Source organism: Triticum dicoccoides, chromosome 5A (assembly GCF_002162155.2).
Source record: "Triticum dicoccoides isolate Atlit2015 ecotype Zavitan chromosome 5A, WEW_v2.0, whole genome shotgun sequence".
NCBI lineage: Eukaryota > Viridiplantae > Streptophyta > Magnoliopsida > Poales > Poaceae > Triticum > Triticum dicoccoides.
Window position 1 is genome coordinate 25,010,728 of NC_041388.1, and position 17,716 is coordinate 25,028,443.

Sequence of the window (17,716 nt, forward strand, 5' to 3'; positions counted from 1 at the left end):
AGCCGGCCCCGCGCCACTGCCGCCATCCTCGGGAGCCGCGCCAAGGCCGGCCTCCTCCTCTCCTTCCCCCGGCTTCTTCCTCTCCTTCCCCGGCAATGACGAGCTCCGGCAAGAGCTCCGGCGAGCAAGACCTCGACTCCGGCGACCTCGGAATCCGTTCGTGAACAGTGCTCTCAGATCTGGATCTGAGAGGATCGGTTGACTTTTTCGTCCATAACCCTAACTTTTTATGCAAACTTTGACCTGCCGTAACTTTGCATCCGTAGCTCCGTTTTGGACGTATAATATATCAAGATGTTCGCCTCGATGAGTACATCATTTCATTTCATTGCATCATTTTCATTTGAGCTCACCTTGATGACCAAAATGCTGTTAGAAGGAGGCATCGTGAGTTAATTGTCAGATCTGCTAGTTCATCTTAGACTTTTGTCATTTTTGCCATGATTGTTGTGTGCATGTTATGCCTGTGAGTCCTTCATATGTTTTGTTAAGGACTTTGTCTTCTTTCCAGAGGTGCAACCCATGCATTTTTAGGATGTGTGTGGTGACTTGTGCAAGCTTGCAAAGTGAGGCACCCGGTAAATCTGTTTTCAGGGACTTGGTTGTTTTCACTAAGTCTGGGATTATTTAGTTCACGATGCCATATGTTCAGCTTGTTTCCTAGTGATCCGTGCCTCTTTTGAGGATGATCAGTAAAGGAGTTTTGTTAATCATGTTATGCTCTATCCATCCATGTCTTTGTTTACAATTATGGAGCACCCTAACTTGATCCAATCGAGCTCTACTTTTGCTTCGTTGTGAATCTGGGCAGATCGTCAGCTCGTTTGCGATTTTGCCGGCGTTGTTGTAGTTGATCCGTGCATGTTATGCCGTTGTTCTTGCCATGTCTAGCTAGATTTTTGTGCCTTCTTTAGGGATGTATGCTTGCCTTGCCCTGACTTGCACCGTAGTGAGTGCATCGAGCTTGTTTACATGCCTTCGTGAGTTATATTTCAGCATGTCTCAGTTTTCACTAAGTCTGAAAACTGATTGTGCTTTTGCTATGTTCGTGTGCCCGTTAGTAAATTTAGTGATCCCTGTTGGCCCCAGGTCACTTTGGGTCTTTTGTTAAGCTTGTTGAGTAGCTCCATGCCATGTTCTTACTTGTCTTAATCAGGGCATGTGTCATGTTGTTTTGCTGCTCCGAAGAGGGCTTCGTGATCTGAAATTCCAGACAAGTGTTAATTTCACTAAGTCTGGAATCTGTTTTGCATTTGCGTTTTTGCCATGCTTGTTTGAACCTCTTGATGGATGAATTGGCCGTAGCTCAGTGCTAGTCTTTTGTTAAGCATCTTGTGTGCATCCCTGCCATGTATTTTGTTGTCATGTTTGGTGGCTGTAGCATGTTCATTTCGTTGCATTTAGATGCCTACTTGCTGTAAATCGCAGACCGGTGTCATTCTTAAAACGCTTGCCATTTCCAAACCGCAACTCCGATTCCGGTGATCTTTATATCGTTTTCAAGCGATTTCATCTCATCTTTCCAGTGGCACCCTTGGAATTCCAAGTTGAGGCCAGGTTCATGCATTTCCTGTCATATCTTGCATTTTGCATCCCGCATCGCATCCCGCATAGCATATCATCATTTCATCATATTGCTTGGTGTTGCACGTGGTTGATTGTATCCTTGTTGCTTGTTTGTCTTGTTTGGGTAGAGCCAGGAGACGAGTTCGCTACCAAGGAGCCCGTTGAGTTTGCTTGTGAGGATCCAGTCAACTCTGACAACTGTGCAGGCAAGATGATCATACCCTCGAAATCACCACTATCTTTGCTATGCTAGTTTGCTCGCTCTTGCTATGCCAATGCTACGATGCCTACCTTTTGCTTGTCAGCCTCCCAATTGCCATGTCAAACCTCTAACCCACCATGTCCTAGCAAACCGTTGATTGGCTATGTTACCGCTTTGCTCAGCCCCTCTTATAGCGTTGCTAGTTGCAGGTGAAGATTGGAGGCCGTTCCGTGTTGGAACATTTATTTACTTGTTGGGATATCATTATATTGCTATGTTATCTTAATGCATCTATATACTTGGTAAAGGGTGGAAGGCTCGGCCTCTCGCCTAGTGTTTTGTTCCACTCTTGCCGCCCTAGTTTCCGTCATATCGGTGTTATGTTCCCGGATTTTGCGTTCCTTACGCGGTTGGGTTATAATGGGAACCCCTTGATATTTCGCCTTGATTAAAGCTTGTCCAGCAATGCCCAACATTGGTTTTACCATTTGCCACCTAGCCTTTTCTTTCCCTTGGGTTCTGCAGACTCAAGGGTCATCTTATTTTACCCCCCCGGGCCAGTGCTCCTCTGAGTGTTGGTCCGGACTAGAGCCCCTTGCAGCGCCACCTCGGGGAAACTCGAGGGCTGGTTTTAGTTGTACGGATTGCTTATCTGAGTGTGCCCTGAGAAAGAGATATGTGCAGCTCCTATCGGGATTTGTCGGCACATTCGGGCGGTGTTGCTGGTCTTGTTTAACCTGTCGAAGTGTCTTGAGTTACCGAGATACCGAGTCTGATCGGAACGTCTTGGGAGGAGGTCTATTCCTTCGTTGACCGTGAGAGCTTGTCATGGGCTAACTTGGGACTCCCCTGCAGTGATTGAACTTTCGAAAGCCGTGCCCGCGGTTATGGGCAGATGGGAATTTGTTAATGTCCGGTTGTAGATAACCTGAACCCTAATTAATTAAAATGAATCAACTGAGTGTGTTACCGTGATGGCCTCTTCTCGGCGGAGTCCGGGAAGTGGACACGGTGTTGGAGTAATGTTTGCGCAGGTTTCCTTCTAGCTTCTCGCTCGCGCTTTGCCTCCTCTTCTCGCTCTCTTTTGCGAATAAGATAGCCACCATATATGCTAGTCGCTTGCTGCAGCTCCACTCATATTTTGCCTTACCCCTTCCTATAAGCTTAAATAGTCTTGATCGTGAGGGTGCGAGATTGCTGAGTCCCTGTGGCTCACAGATACTATAACTCTAGATGCAGGTCCAGGTGATTCCGCTCCAGGTGACGAGTACGAGCTCAAGTGGGAGTTCGACGAGGACTCTCAGCGTTATTATGTTTCCTTTCCCGATGATCAGTAGTGGTGCCTAGTTGGGGTTTGATTCAGGGTCTTGTCGCATGTTGGGTTTTCTTCTATTTTGGCGCCGTAGTCGGGCCATGAGTGTTTGTATGATGGATGTTATTTATGTACTCTGATGTGACGTGGCGAGTGTAAGCCAACTATGTATCTCCCCCTTTTATTATATATTACATGGGATGTTGTAATGATTGCCTGACTTGCGACATTGCTTTCAATGCGGTTATGTCTCTAAGTCGTGCCTCGACACGTGGGAGCTATAGCCGCATCGAGGGCGTTTACATGATGCCACTGTTGGGGAACGTTGCAGAAAACAAAAATTTTCCTACGGTTTCACCAAGATCCATCTATGAGTTCATCTAGCAACGAGTGATCGGATGCATCTACATACCTTGTAGATTGCAAGCGGAAGCGTTCAAAGAACGGGGATGAGGGAGTCATACTCGACGTGATCCAAATCACCGGAGATCCTAGCGCCGAACGGACGGCACCTCCATGTTCAACACACGTACGGTCAACGTGACGTCTCCTCCTTCTTGATCCAGCAAGGGGGAAGGAGAGGTTGAGGAAGATGGCTCCAGCAGCAGCACGACGGCGTGGTGGTGGTGGAGAAGCAGTACTCCGACAGGGCTTCGCCGAGCTCTACGGAGGAGGAGGAGGTGTTGGAGGGGAGAGGAAGGCGCCAAGGGCATGGGTGCGGCTGCCCTCCCTCCCCCCTCAATATATAGCGGCCCTAGGGGGGCGCCGGCCCTAAGAGATCCAGTCTCCTAGGGGGGGGGCGGCCAAGGGGGGTGGAGTGCCCCCTAAGGAAGTGGGAAGCCCCCCCCCCCCACCCTAGGGTTTCAACCCTAGGCGCAAGGGGTGGGCCTTGGAGGGCGCACCAGCCCACTAAGGGCTGGTTCCCCTCCCCACTTCAGCCCATGGGGCCCTCCGAGATGGGTGGCCCCACCCGGTGGACCCCCGGGAACCTTCTGGTGGTCCCGGTACAATACCGGTGACCCCCGAAACTCCCCCGATGGCCGAAACTGCACTTCCTATATATAATTCTTCACCTCCGGACCATTCCGGAACTCCTCGTGACGTCCGGGAGCTCATCCGGGACTCCGAACAACTTTCGGGTTACTGCATATTCATATCCCTACAACCCTAGCGTCATCGAACCTTAAGTGTGTAGACCCTACGGGTTCGGGAGACATGTAGACATGACCGAGATGGCTCTCTGGTCAATAACCAACAGCGGGATCTGGATACCCATGTTGGCTCCCACATGCTCCTCGATGATCTCGTCGGATGAACCATGATGTCGAGGATTCAAGCAACCCCGTATACAATTCCCTTTGTCAATCGGTATGTTACTTGCCCGAGATTCGATTGTCGGTATCCCAATACCTCGTTCAATCTCGTTACCGGCAAGTCACTTTACTCGTACCGTAATGCATGATCCCGTGACCAGACACTTGGTCACTTTGAGCTCATTGTGATGATGCATTACCGAGTGGGCCCAGAGATACCTCTCCGTCATACGGAGTGACAAATCCCAGTCTTGATCCGTGTCAACCCAACAGACACTTTCGGAGATACCCGTAGTATACCTTTATAGTCACCCAGTTACGTTGTGACGTTTGGTACACCCAAAGCACTCCTACGGTATCCGGGAGTCACACGATCTCATGGTCTAAGGAAAGGATACTTGACATTGGAAAAACTCTAGCAAACGAACTATACGATCTTGTGCTATGTTTAGGATTGGGTCTCGTCCATCACATCATTCTCCTAATGATGTGACCTCGTTATCAATGACATCCAATGTCCATAGTCAGGAAACCATGACTATCTGTTGATCAACAGCTAGTCAACTAGAGGCTTACTAGGGACATGTTGGTGTCTATTTATTCACACATGTATTACGATTTCCGGATAACACAATTATAGCATGAATAAAAGACAATTATCATGAACAAGGAAATATAATAATAATGCTTTTATTATTGCCTCTAGGGCATATTTCCAACAGTCTCCCACTTGCACTAGAGTCAATAATCTAGTTACATTGTGATGAATCAAACACCCATGGAATTTTGGTGTTGATCATGTTTTGCTCTAGGGAGAGGTTTAGTCAATGGATCTGCTACATTCAGGTCCCTATGTGCTTTACAAATATCTATGTATCCATCTTGAACATTTTCACGAATGGAGTTGAAGCGACGCTTGATGTGCCTGGTCTTCTTGTGAAACCTGGGATCCTTGGCAAGTGCAATATCTCCAGTGTTGTCACAGAAGAGTTTGATTGGCCTCGACGCATTGGGTATGACTCCTATGTCGGTGATGAACTCCTTCACCCAAATTGCTTCATGCGATGCCTCCGAGGCTACCATGTACTCTGTTTCACATGTAGATCACGCCACGACGCTCTGCTTGCAACTGCACCAGCTTACCGCCCCAACATTCAAAATATACACGTATCCGGTTTGTGACTTAGAGTCATCCAGATCTGTGTCGAAGCTAGCGTCGACGTAACCCTTTATGGCGAGCTCTTCGTCACCTCCATAAACGAGAAACATTTCCTTAGTCCTTTTCAGGTACTTTAGGATATTCTTGACCGCTGTCCAGTGTTCCTTGCCGGGATTACTTTGGTATCTACCTACCAAACTTATGGCAAGGTTTACATCAGGTCTGGTACACAGCATGGCATACATAATAGAACCTAGGGCCGAGGCATAGGGGATGACACTCATCTCTTCTATATCTTCTGCCGTGGTCGGACATTGAGATGAGCTCAATTTCACACCTTGCAACACAGGCAAGAACCCCTTCTTAGACTGATCCATATTGAATTTCTTCAATATCTTATCAAGGTATGTGCTTTGTGAAAGACCTATGAGGCGTCTTGATCTATCTCTATAGATCTTGATGCCTAATATATATGCAGCTTCTCCAAGGTCCTTCATTGAAAAACTCTTATTCAAGTAGGCCTTAATGTTGTCCAAGAGTTCTATATCATTTCCCATCAAAAGTATGTCATCTACATATAATATGAGAAACGCTACAGAGCTCCCACTCACTTTCTTGTAAATGCAGGCTTCTCCATAAGTCTGCGCAAACCCAAACGGATTGATCATCTCATCAAAGCGAATGTTCCAACTCCGAGATGCTTGCACCAGCCCATAAATCGAGTGTTGGAGCTTGCACACCTTGTCAGCATTCTTAGGATCGACAAAACCTTCCGGCTGCATCATATACAATTCTTCCTTAAGGAAACCATTAAGGAATGCCGTTTTGACGTCCATTTGCCATATCTCATAATCATAGAATGCGACAATTGCTAACATGATTCGGACGGACTTTAGCTTCGCTATCAGTGAGAAAGTCTCATCGTAGTCAACCCCTTGAACTTGTCGATAACCCTTAGCGACAAGCCGAGCTTTAGAGATGGTCACATTACCATCCGCGTCTGTCTTCTTCTTAAAGATCCATTTATTTTCTATGGCTCGCCGCTCAACAGGCAAGTCAGTCAAAGTCCATACTTCATTTTCATACATGGATCCTATCTCGGATTTCATGGCTTCTAGCCATTTGTCAGAATCCGGGCCCGCCATCGCTTCTTCATAGTTCGAAGGTTCACCGTTGTCTAACAACATGATTTCCAAGACAGGGTTGCCGTACCACTCTGTTGCGGAACATGTCCTTGTGGACCTACGAAGTTCAGTAGCAACTTGATCTGAAGTTTCATGATCATCATCATTAATTTCCTCTCTAGTCGGCGCAGGCACCTCAGGAACATTTTCTTGAGTTGTGCCATATTCCGGTTCAAGAGGTAATACTTCATCAAGTTCTACTTTCCTCCCACTTACTTCTTTCGAGAGAAACTGCTTCTCTAGAAAGGATCCATTCTTGGCAACAAAGATCTTGCCTTCGGATCTGAGGTAGAAGGTATACCCAATAGTTTCTTTAGGGTATCCTATGAAGACGCATTTTCCGACTTGGGTTCGAGCTTTTCAGGTTGAAGTTTCTTGACATAAGCATCGCATCCCCAAACTTTTAGAAATGATAGCTTCGGTTTATTCCCAAACCATAATTCATACGGTGTCGTCTCAACGGATTTCGACGGAGCCCTATTTAAAGTGAATGCGGCAGTCTCTAAAGCATAGCCCCAAAATGATAGCGGTAAATCGGTAAGAGACATCATAGATCGCACCATATCTAATAGAGTGCGATTACGATGTTCAGACACACCATTACGCTGAGGTGTTCCAGGCGGCGTCAGTTGTGAAACTATTCCACATTTTCTTAAGTGTGTGCCAAATTCGTGACTCAAGTATTCTCCTCCACGATCTGATCGTAGGAATTTGATTTTCCTGTCACGTTGATTCTCAACCTCACTCTGAAATTCCTTGAACTTTTCAAAGGTCTCAGACTTGTGTTTCATTAAATAGATATACCCATATCTACTCAAGTCATCAGTGAGGGTGAGAACATAACGATAGCCACCGCGAGCCTCAACACTCATTGGACCGCACACATCAGTATGTATGATTTCCAATAAGTTGTTTGCTCGCTCCATTGTTCCTGAGAACGGAGTCTTGGTCATTTTACCCATGAGGCATTGGTTCGCACGTGTCAAATGATTCGTAATCAAGAGACTCTAAAAGTCCATCTGCATGGAGCTTCTTCATGCGCTTGACACCTATTTGACCAAGGCGGCAGTGCCACAAGTATGTGGGACTATCATTATCAATCTTACATCTTTTGGTATTCACACTATGAATATGTGTAGCATTACGCTCGAGATTCATTAAGAATAAACCATTCACCATCGGAGCATGACCATAAAACATATCCCTCATATAAATAGAACAACCATTATTCTCGGATTTAAATGAGTAGCCATCTCATATTAAACGAGATCCTGATACAATGTTCATGCTCAAACTTGGCACTAAATAACAATTATTGAGGTTCAAAACTAATCCCGTAGGTAAATGTAGAGGTAGCGTGCCGACGGGGATCACATCGACCTTGGAACCATTCCCGACGCGCATCGTCACCTCGTCCTTCACCAGTCTCCGCTTATTCCGCACCTCCTGCTTTGAGTTACAAATGTGAGCAACTGCACCGGTATCAAATACCCAAGAGCTACTACGAGTACTGGTAAGGTACACATCAATTACATGTATATCACATATACCTTTCGTGATGCCGGCCTTCTTGTCCGCTAAGTATTTGGGGCAGTTCCGCTTCCAGTGACCACTTCCCTTGCAATAAAAGCCCTCACTCTCGGGCTTGGGTCCATTCTTTGGCTTATTCCCGGCAGCTTGCTTGCCGGGCGCGGCAACTCCCTTGCCGTCCTTCTTGAAGTTCTTTTTACCCTTGCCCCTTTTGAACTTAGTGGTTTTATTCACCATCAACACTTGATGTTCCTTTTTGACTTCTACCTCTGCTGATTTCAGCATAGCAAATACCTCAGGAATGGTCTTTTCCATCCCCTGCATATTGAAGTTCATCACAAAGCTCTTCTACCTCGGTGGAAGCGACTGAAGGATTCTGTCAATGACCGCGTCATCCGGGAGATTAACTCCCAGCTGAGTCAAGCGGTTATGCAACCCAGACATAGTGAGTATGTGCTCACTGACAGAACTGTTTTCCTCCATCTTACAGCTGAAGAACTTGTTGGAGACTTCATATCTCTCGACCCGGGCATGAGCTTGGAAAACCATTTTCAGCTCTTCGAACATCTCATATGCTCCATGTCTCTCAAAACGTTTTTGGAGCCCCGGCTCTAAGCTATAAAGCATGCCGCACTGAACGAGGGAGTAGTCATCGGTACGTGCTTGCCAAGCGTTCATAACGTCTTGTTCTGCAGGGAGAACAGGTGCGTCACCCAGCGGTGCTTGTAGGACATATTCTTTCTTGGCAGCTATGAGGATGATCCTCAGGTTCCGGACCCAGTCCGTGTAGTTGCTGCCATCGTCTTTCAGCTTGGTTTTCTCTAGGAACGTGTTGAAGTTGAGGACTACGTTGGCCATTTGATCTACAAGACATATTGTAAATATTTTAGACTAAGTTCATGATAATTAAGTTCATCTAATCAAATTATTCAATGAACTCCCACTTAGATAGACATCCCTCCTATCATCTAAGTATAACATGATCCGAGTTAACTAGGCCGTGTCCGATCATCACGTGAGACGAACTAGTCAACATCGGTGAACATCTTCACGTTGATCGTATCTTCTATATGACTCATGCTCGACCGTTCGGTCTTCTGTGTTCCGAGGCCATGTCTGTACATGCTAGGCTCGTCAAGTCAACCTAAGTGTTTGCATGTGTAAATCTGTCTTACACCCGTTGTATGTGAACGTTGGAATCTATCACACCTATCGGTGTACTAGAGTAGGGGTACCCTAGTATCCCGAACTTGTGCACGGGCAGTCGCAGCATCCCGCGGCAAGGCTTGCCGGGTGACCGCCAAGGTCCTCCATGGTTCCTTTGGAGCCATTCAAGGACAAAGTATCCAAGCCAAGGAGACAAGACCCCGGCAAGAGGAGCTTGCCGGGAAGGCCAACCAAGGCATCTCAAGGAACTTGCCGCGACGCGCCACTCGTCCCGGCAAGGCCCGGTGAGCGACAAGCTCCCGGACGCGACAAGACAACGACCGCGGCAAGGCGCTTGCCGCGGCAAGCCACCACTCTATGCCCGCGCTCCAGCACATCCACCAATATGTCGCTCTGGGACCCTTCCAGGCGTATGTGGCGGGAGGCTGTGCAGCCAGCGGTGCGCGGTGGCAAGCGGCGCTGACAAGATTGCCATCGTGGCGAGCGGTGGTGTCCCTGACGGTCCCTTTTGCACTATTTAGGCGACGCAGACGGGCATTTAATGCCCTGGTCCCCTGCCGTCAGGGTTAGGTATGATACACTGTAGCAGGTAGCTATACCAACCGCAACACCTTTCCATTTTTACCCTTGTCTACGTTGCCACCTGTCGGTGACCCCTTGAGCATATAAAAGGAGGCCCATGCGCAACATAGAGGAGGGGGGGGGGAGGAAGAGAACACTCACGCTCGGTCTCGTTAGCTGCTGGGGGTGTACTGTAGCACTCCGCGCTCCCGAGCAAGAACTCAATACAAACCACAAAGCAGGAGTAGGGTTTTACGCATCCGTGCGGCCCGAACCTGGGTAAACTGCTCGTGTGCTTCGCCTCGATCCGCTCTTCATGCGACCCTCGCCCCCGCCGAACCAAAAGAGACTCGGTCCGCCGGTCCCATAGGTGCTGATGGATTAGTCCCCCGACATCTTTGGCGCGCCAGGTAGGGGGCTCGAGGTTGTGTGAACCAGATCCGGCGTTCACACGAGCTAGATCTTCATCATCTTCATCGACATGCCGCCGAAGAAGAAGGCTTCGGAGGCGGCTGCTCCGTCCGCGCCGAACCCACCACCGCCGGAGCAAACGGCTGATGGAGCAGACGCCTGCGGAAGAACGGGCGTCGGCGAGGGAGCTCACGGTGCTGCCAGGTCAAAGGACAAGGCTGCGCTGCCCATCAGCGGCGTAGCCGGCTCCCACAACGACCGGGCGCACTCCAAGACCTCGCCGTCCGTACATGCACCACGCCCATCTCAGGAGGCGCGGGACCGGCAGTGTCATGGTACTCACGGTACCATGCGTTTGCTGGACCAAGATCGAGCTGGTGGATCTCGGAGTGCTCAAGACCAGCATGCACACCAACATGCTGGCACGAGCGAGGCACGGTCACCTGGACGGGATACTGCTCCTTCTAACATAGTTAGAAGTCCGAGCATATCCCGCTCCTCGCACCGTTCGCCACCGCCACCCGCCACTACAGCAGAAGCTTTGGCGTGAGCTCAACTGCTCCTGGACTACCCTCCAACGGCAGACAAGATCGACGACGGGAGGGCCACCATTCAGAGTCTCATCGGCTTCGCCAACGGCGACACTCAACGGCAGCCGAGCACGTCGCAGCCGCGGCAAGTCAGCCAGGCACGAGCCGGTGGCGACAAGAATGGTGGGGGTGCAACCACTGTGCACTCTCCGCCCCGAAGGCCAAGATCGCCGACTCGCCGGATCCACCTCGACAGCGACTCCACCGCGTCATCAGATCCACGAGCTCGTCGCGATCAGCGCCAAGTTCTCCACGAACGACAGCAAGAAGACGCTCGTACTCGCATCGAGCGCCGAAGAGAAGCACGGCGTCAATCAGACCAGCGCGCTGGGCCCTCTGTCGACATGCATGCGCCAGGGGAACCAGGCGACTTGCCGTACGCGGTAGGTTAACCTGCGTTTACTCGTGAGCAGCGGCAAGTCCAGTGGCCCAGCACGAAGAATTTCAAGCCAGACGTACCAGAGAAGTACGACGGCAAGTCGCATCCGTCGGAGTTCCTCAGCATCTACACCATCGCGGTGCAGGCTGCCGGGGGGCGGGACGACAAGATCCTTGCCAACTACTTCCCGCTGGTGCTCAAGCCTAACGTCAGGTCCTGGCTCATGCACTTGCCGGATGACTCCATATCCTCCTGGGCAGACCTATGCCATCAGTTTGTCGGCGCCTTTATAGGCGGCCACAAACCTCATGGACAAGAGAGTGACCTTCATCTGCTCGCCTAGAAGGAAGGAGAGCCCCTGCGCAAGTACATTCAAAGATTCAGCCGTGTATAGCACAACATCCCAGATGTCCACCCTGCCGCGGTCATCAGCGCGTTCCATCAGAACGTGCGTAACCGCAGGATGCGGGAGGAGATGGCGATGTGCAAGATCAGAGACGTCAGTGAGCTGTATGCCCTGGCCGACAAGTGTGCACGTGCTAAGGAAGGGAGGAAACTCCCTAGAGAGAATACATGAGCAGGAGGATCTGACAGCGAGGATGCTACCCCGGCAAAGAAAAACCGGCGGCGGAACAACAGGAAGAAGAAAGGCAAAGATGTGCTAGTCGTTGAGCAGTCCGGCAACGAAGGTGGCGCCAAGAAAGCCAAAGCTGGTAGCTCCGGCAAGGAGATTGCCGCATGCACCAACTGCCAGACTGTGGCGGTCGCCGACAAGCAGGACGGCACCGACAAGCAGTACTGCAAGATCCACCGCACCAAGGGCCATGACCTCCAGAGCTGCAAGAAGGTCGAGCAGCTTGTCCAGCAGCAAAAGGCTGAATACGAGCGACGCGACAAGGAGAGGGCCCAAGGAGGCGCTGGAGAATCCGGCAAGAAGCGCGCCGGCCGAGGAGGACGCCGCGGCAAGGCCAAGCAGCGGCAAGGAGACAGACCTCCCCGCGGCCGCGACAAGGATGAAGATGACGATGACGACGAAGACATGGATGGTGTCGAGACCAGTGAGCAGGAGTTCTAGAAAGCCACAGAGGTCTTGTGCGTTAACGGCGGTGCTTCTCTGCATACTTCGCACCGCCAACTCAAGCAGTGGGTGCGGGAAGTCAATGCGGCGGAACCACCTGTCGAGTCACGCAAGCTTCTGAAATGGTCCAGCACGCCTATCATCTTTGATATTGAGGACCACCCTGATCGCACAACTGCGGTCGGGTGCTTGCCGATGTTGGTTTCACCAACTATCCGCAACCTCAAGGTCACTAAGATGCTAGTTGACGGCGGGGCCGGCTTGAACCTGATCTCCTCCGCTATACTCCAGAAACTCCAGATCCCTGACAACGAGCTTGAAGAGACCGGCACATTCCAAGGAATCAACCCGGGAAGTAGCAAGCCGAAGGGAAAGGTCATGTTGCCAGTAACATTTGGCAGCGAGGTGAACTTCAGGACTGAGAGGGTCACTTTTGACGTTGCCGATTTTCCATTGCCTTACAATGGGATACTCGGCCGTCCAACACTCGCCAAGTTCATGGCAGCCTCTCACTACGCATACAACATGCTGAAGATGCCAGGCCCGATAAGCGTCATCTCTGTCCCTGGCGACAAGAAGGATGCTCTTATCTGCGCCGACAAGATCTACCGGGAAGCGGCAGCCGCAACAGGTCGCAAGTCACCTGCCATTGAAGCTCCCGGGGGGAATGTAACATCCCAAATTTGCAATTTGGAATGTTATCCACTAGATCATCATGCAGATCATATTTTCTTGCATTATTTGGTTGATCCTGAAAATTTCACGCAACTCCAGGACCTTCGGAGAGAGTTGGAGATTTCGTTATTTTCATATTTGAGAGTTTTCTCGAATTTGAGAAAAAAAGAGGATCATTTGATTTATTTATTTTATCTTCAATAATTTTTCCGGTGTCAAAATATATGAGAGAGGGAATAATATGACTTTCCCAAATTTAGGAAAAATGAAGATTTAATAAATAGATCAAAATTTTGTTTGCCGGTGTTTATTTGCATTTTATTTGGATAGGAAAAAATGCGCGTTTTTGAAAATTGCATTTTAGGTCCGGAGTAAAGTTCATTTTGTTCGGCTCATTTTTAGGAGTCGGGGAAAATTTACTTTAGATTTTTTGGAGTTCGTTAGTTGCTTTTCTGTTTTTTTCCCGCGCGCGAAACCGTTTTTAAAAAAAGAACAAAAAAAAAGAACAGGAGCCAGGCCAGCCGGGCCTAAAGCCCAGCCAGCCGGCCGGCCCCTTTCCTCGCGCGCACAGCCAGGCGCAGGCAGGCAGGCGCAGCCGCCGCCGCCTCTGGCTCAAGCCGAGTCCCAGCGGGACTTAGGCCGGCCCTTTCCTTGTTCCATTTTCTTTTCTTTTTTCTTCTAGGAATCTTTTTCCTATTCCTAGTCTATTTCTTGTCCCCTACCCCAAGTCTCCTCACCCCTCACCAATATAAATACCCCAACACCCCCCCCTCTAAACACATCAAATCAAACCCCAAGCCCTACACCGCACCCCACTCCGCGCCCTACACCGCCGCCGCGCCCCACACCCGCGCCGCCGCTGCCGCACCTTGCCCACGCCGCCGCCGCCGCACCTTGCCCACGCCGCCGCCCTACGCCGTTGCCGCCGGAGCCCCTCGCCGGAGACCTCGTTGGAGGTTGCCCCGCGTCTCTATTCCTCGGATCGTTTTCTTCTAATCGTTCCAATTCTTTTCTACTCTTCCGATTCGTTTTCTCTCCGGTTCTTCTCTAAACCGTTCCGGTTTTCTAGATCGGTTTTTCCTTCGGTTTTCTTCTCCAAAACCCTAGATCGGATTCGTTTTCTTTTCCGACTTAGTTGCTTTTGGATCGTTCGCCGGACCGTTCGTCGTAACGAACATGATCACCGGATTCTTCTAGGTTAACGAACGTCCGTTCGTTTAACCGTTCTTCTTTTTCTTTTCGTCGGATTTATTCCACGATCGTGATCTCAGATCCGATCTTCGTTCTAGTTTATCTTCTCGCTCGTTTATCGGAATCAGGTGATTCAAGCGCCTGGAGTTCCGTTTCGAAACCGCCGTTCCGTCTAATCAACTTAAACAAGTTTTTGCCCCGGTAAAGTTTGACCTAGTTTCAACTTGCTAGAACCGAGTTGTTTTCTTCCGCCGTTTGTTTTCCGTTTCTTTGTTCGGTTCATTCTTTCTTTGCAACCGGAGTTCTTAAGTTGAACTTTCTGGTTCATTCTCTCGTTCGAGTTTTACCTGTGCATTAGATGAGTACTTATTGTATGCTTGTTGTTTGTCTGCGATAGATCACCCGGATTGCGCCCCTGTTACTTCGAAACCCTAGGACTCGCGGATCATCAGCAAGGCAAGTAACACTTTGATCATACCTTTTCTACAACCCATGTTTTATTGCATTAGATCAATCCTCTCACATTGCATGATTAGGATCTAATTAAATTGTGGGATGGGAAGTAGATGAGGTAGTACCTATCACCTGTATTATTATGAAACCTTTGGGAGTTACTTCTACGTTTGCTTATTATGCCATGCTATGCTAGTAGACGTGGATTGGGTGAGTGATATCCATGACAGATGTGAGTTGATAATTTTAAATGGTTTATCTAAGGTGGCAACTTAAACACACATCTGGGTGGATTGAGGCACCTGATGTCTATCAGGACTTGCCTGTTTTTTTTCGGACCGCCACCCAGGCTCAAAGGGATCATAAGATCTTTCATGCTAGAAACTTCCGTGTGCAGCCACATGCTACTATGGGCTCTGGCATAGTTGACTAAGTTGTGCGAACTCTTACGGGGTGGACTAGCAGATGTAGGGGTTGTAGGTGGTACGGTCTACCCCACATGTAAGGTGCTAGCGCTTCTGAAAGACTATGTCTCGGTCATCCGTTTCTCAAACACCATGTAGTGCGAGAAAACAAATGGAGGCGATCGAGTCATGTGGGGAAAAGTGCGCAAACCTCTGCAGAGTGTACAAACTAATCATGATTAGCCGTGTCCCCGGTTATGGACAACTTGAGTATCTAGTACTTGAATATCATGTGAATCTCAACATGTTACTTCTAATTAATGTTGTTGGGTTTTAATTATTTTTAATTGGGATTGAGAATGCTGTCAACCATTCTCAATGTTTCACAACCACCATGATAGTTAAATAAATTTATTCCTTTGCAGTAGGGAAAAATTGGTTTTACGCAAAAACTGTAACCATAGAGCTTTCCACCAGCCATATATGCATATAGTATAGCTGTTTCATTCCATTACTCTCTATGTGTTACTTTGCCAGCATATTCCATGTGCTGACCCGTTTTTGGGCTGCAACGTTAATGTTGCAGACTTTTCAGACGATGATTGAGGTGCTTTTAGGTCATGGTTCTATACTCAGTGATGCCGCTGGAGTTGATGGACCCATTTATATTCCAAGTCTTCCGCTGTTATCGACACTAGATGGCCTTAAGCCATATTTGTTGTAATAAGTTCTCTTTGAGACAACGATGTAATAAGTGTGTGATTGCCACTCTGCTATAAATCCTTCGCTGTATTGTGTGGTGTCAGCATTACTGATCCAGGGATGACACCGGAGCACAGTAGACTTGATCCATTCGGGTCGGGTCGCCACAGAGATGGTATCAGAGCACACGCTGACTGTAGGACACGACCACTAAGTTAAAGCCATAGATCACCATTCTCTTCTCATTTTCTAACTCCTCATCTTTTCTACTCTTTTAGGATGACGAACGTGAAGATTAAGTATGCTCAACCGGATGAAGGCACACCTTTTGGATTGCACTTGAAGGAAGTCACCAAGTACCTGAACATTGGATTACCAAGCTTCACGGGAACTTTCAACGCCACTCTGCCTGAAGAGGAGCGCTGGAAGATTCAAGCTCACGTCCCGGGAAGGACATTCGCGCCAATCATGAAGCCTATAGATAGTGTTTTCAATGCACCAACCTGGAGTCTGGGAAGGAGCATGGTAGCTCATATCACCATAGGACGCATTGGAGAAGTTTACCAAGAAGACCTCAAGGACACTATCTACCAGATTTGCAGACGCCGAGATGAACAATGGGAGTTAGTCAGCACCAAGAAGGATAGATCCATTGCATCATTCATCCAGGAGTTAAACCAGCACATTCGACGCCACGAGAACTAGATGTGCAATGATATGATAGAGTTGAAGAATGCGAAGGCAAGGATCATCGAGCTAGAAGGAGAACTGAAGTCTACACGCAAGGACTACATGGACGAGATCGTAGCTCTAGCAAGGCACAATTGCGATCTTAAGTAGGAGATTGAAGAACTCAAGAGGAAGTTAGCATCCATGGAGGAAGACGAGTACATCGCATGTCCGGACAACTACATCATCATCGACGACACCGATTCGGATCCAAGTGAACCCGACTTTGAAGACGAAGCTGGAGCAGATATCATGGAGTCTTCCATCGGTTCAAATTTTTAGATGACCACCAGATAGTAGTAGTATTTCCCCCATGTAAACATTATAGTTCGAGCACTTTTGCGATAGTTAGACCGTCTGTAAGCCCTTGTTTGATTGAATGAAGTGATTTTGTGTGCATTTGCTCATGTGCATTGGGGTAGTGTTTTCCCTTTAGACCTCATTCTATTCTTAATTCTCATCTATTCTAAAGCCCTCAGATGCCTCCGAGACGTGACAATGGATTTCCACCGGAGCTCACTCAGTTGATCCAGCAGCAGAATCAATTGATGCAGATGTTAGTCCAGAACCAGCAGAACAACAACCCACCACCACCACCACCACCTGTTGACCACTTAGCCTGTTTCCTTAGGCTAAATCCGCCGGTGTTTTCCAGTAGCACCGAGCCGATAGTAGCAGACGATTGGCTCCGCAAGATAGGAAGGGAGTTAACCACTGCAGGATGCACGGATGGTGAGAAAGTGAAGTTTGCCGCACATCAGCTTGACGGACCCGCGACAGCATGGTGGGAGAATTTCACAGCCACTTACCCAGTTGACACTGTCACATGGGATCAGTTTCAGCAAACTTTCCGCACTGCCCATGTTTCAGCAGGAGCTATGGCCATAAAGAAGCGTGAGTTTCGCAACTTACGCCAAGGAGGAAGGACAGTTGGCCAGTACGTTGACGACTTCAGCAAGTTAGCACGTTATGCCCCAGATGATGTTGCTACAGATGCAGCTAAGCAGGAGAAGTTTCTGGAAGGATTGAATGATGAACTAAGCATGCAGTTGATGGTAGTGAGTTTCAACAACTACCAGGAGTTGGTAGATCGTGCCATCATGATTGAAG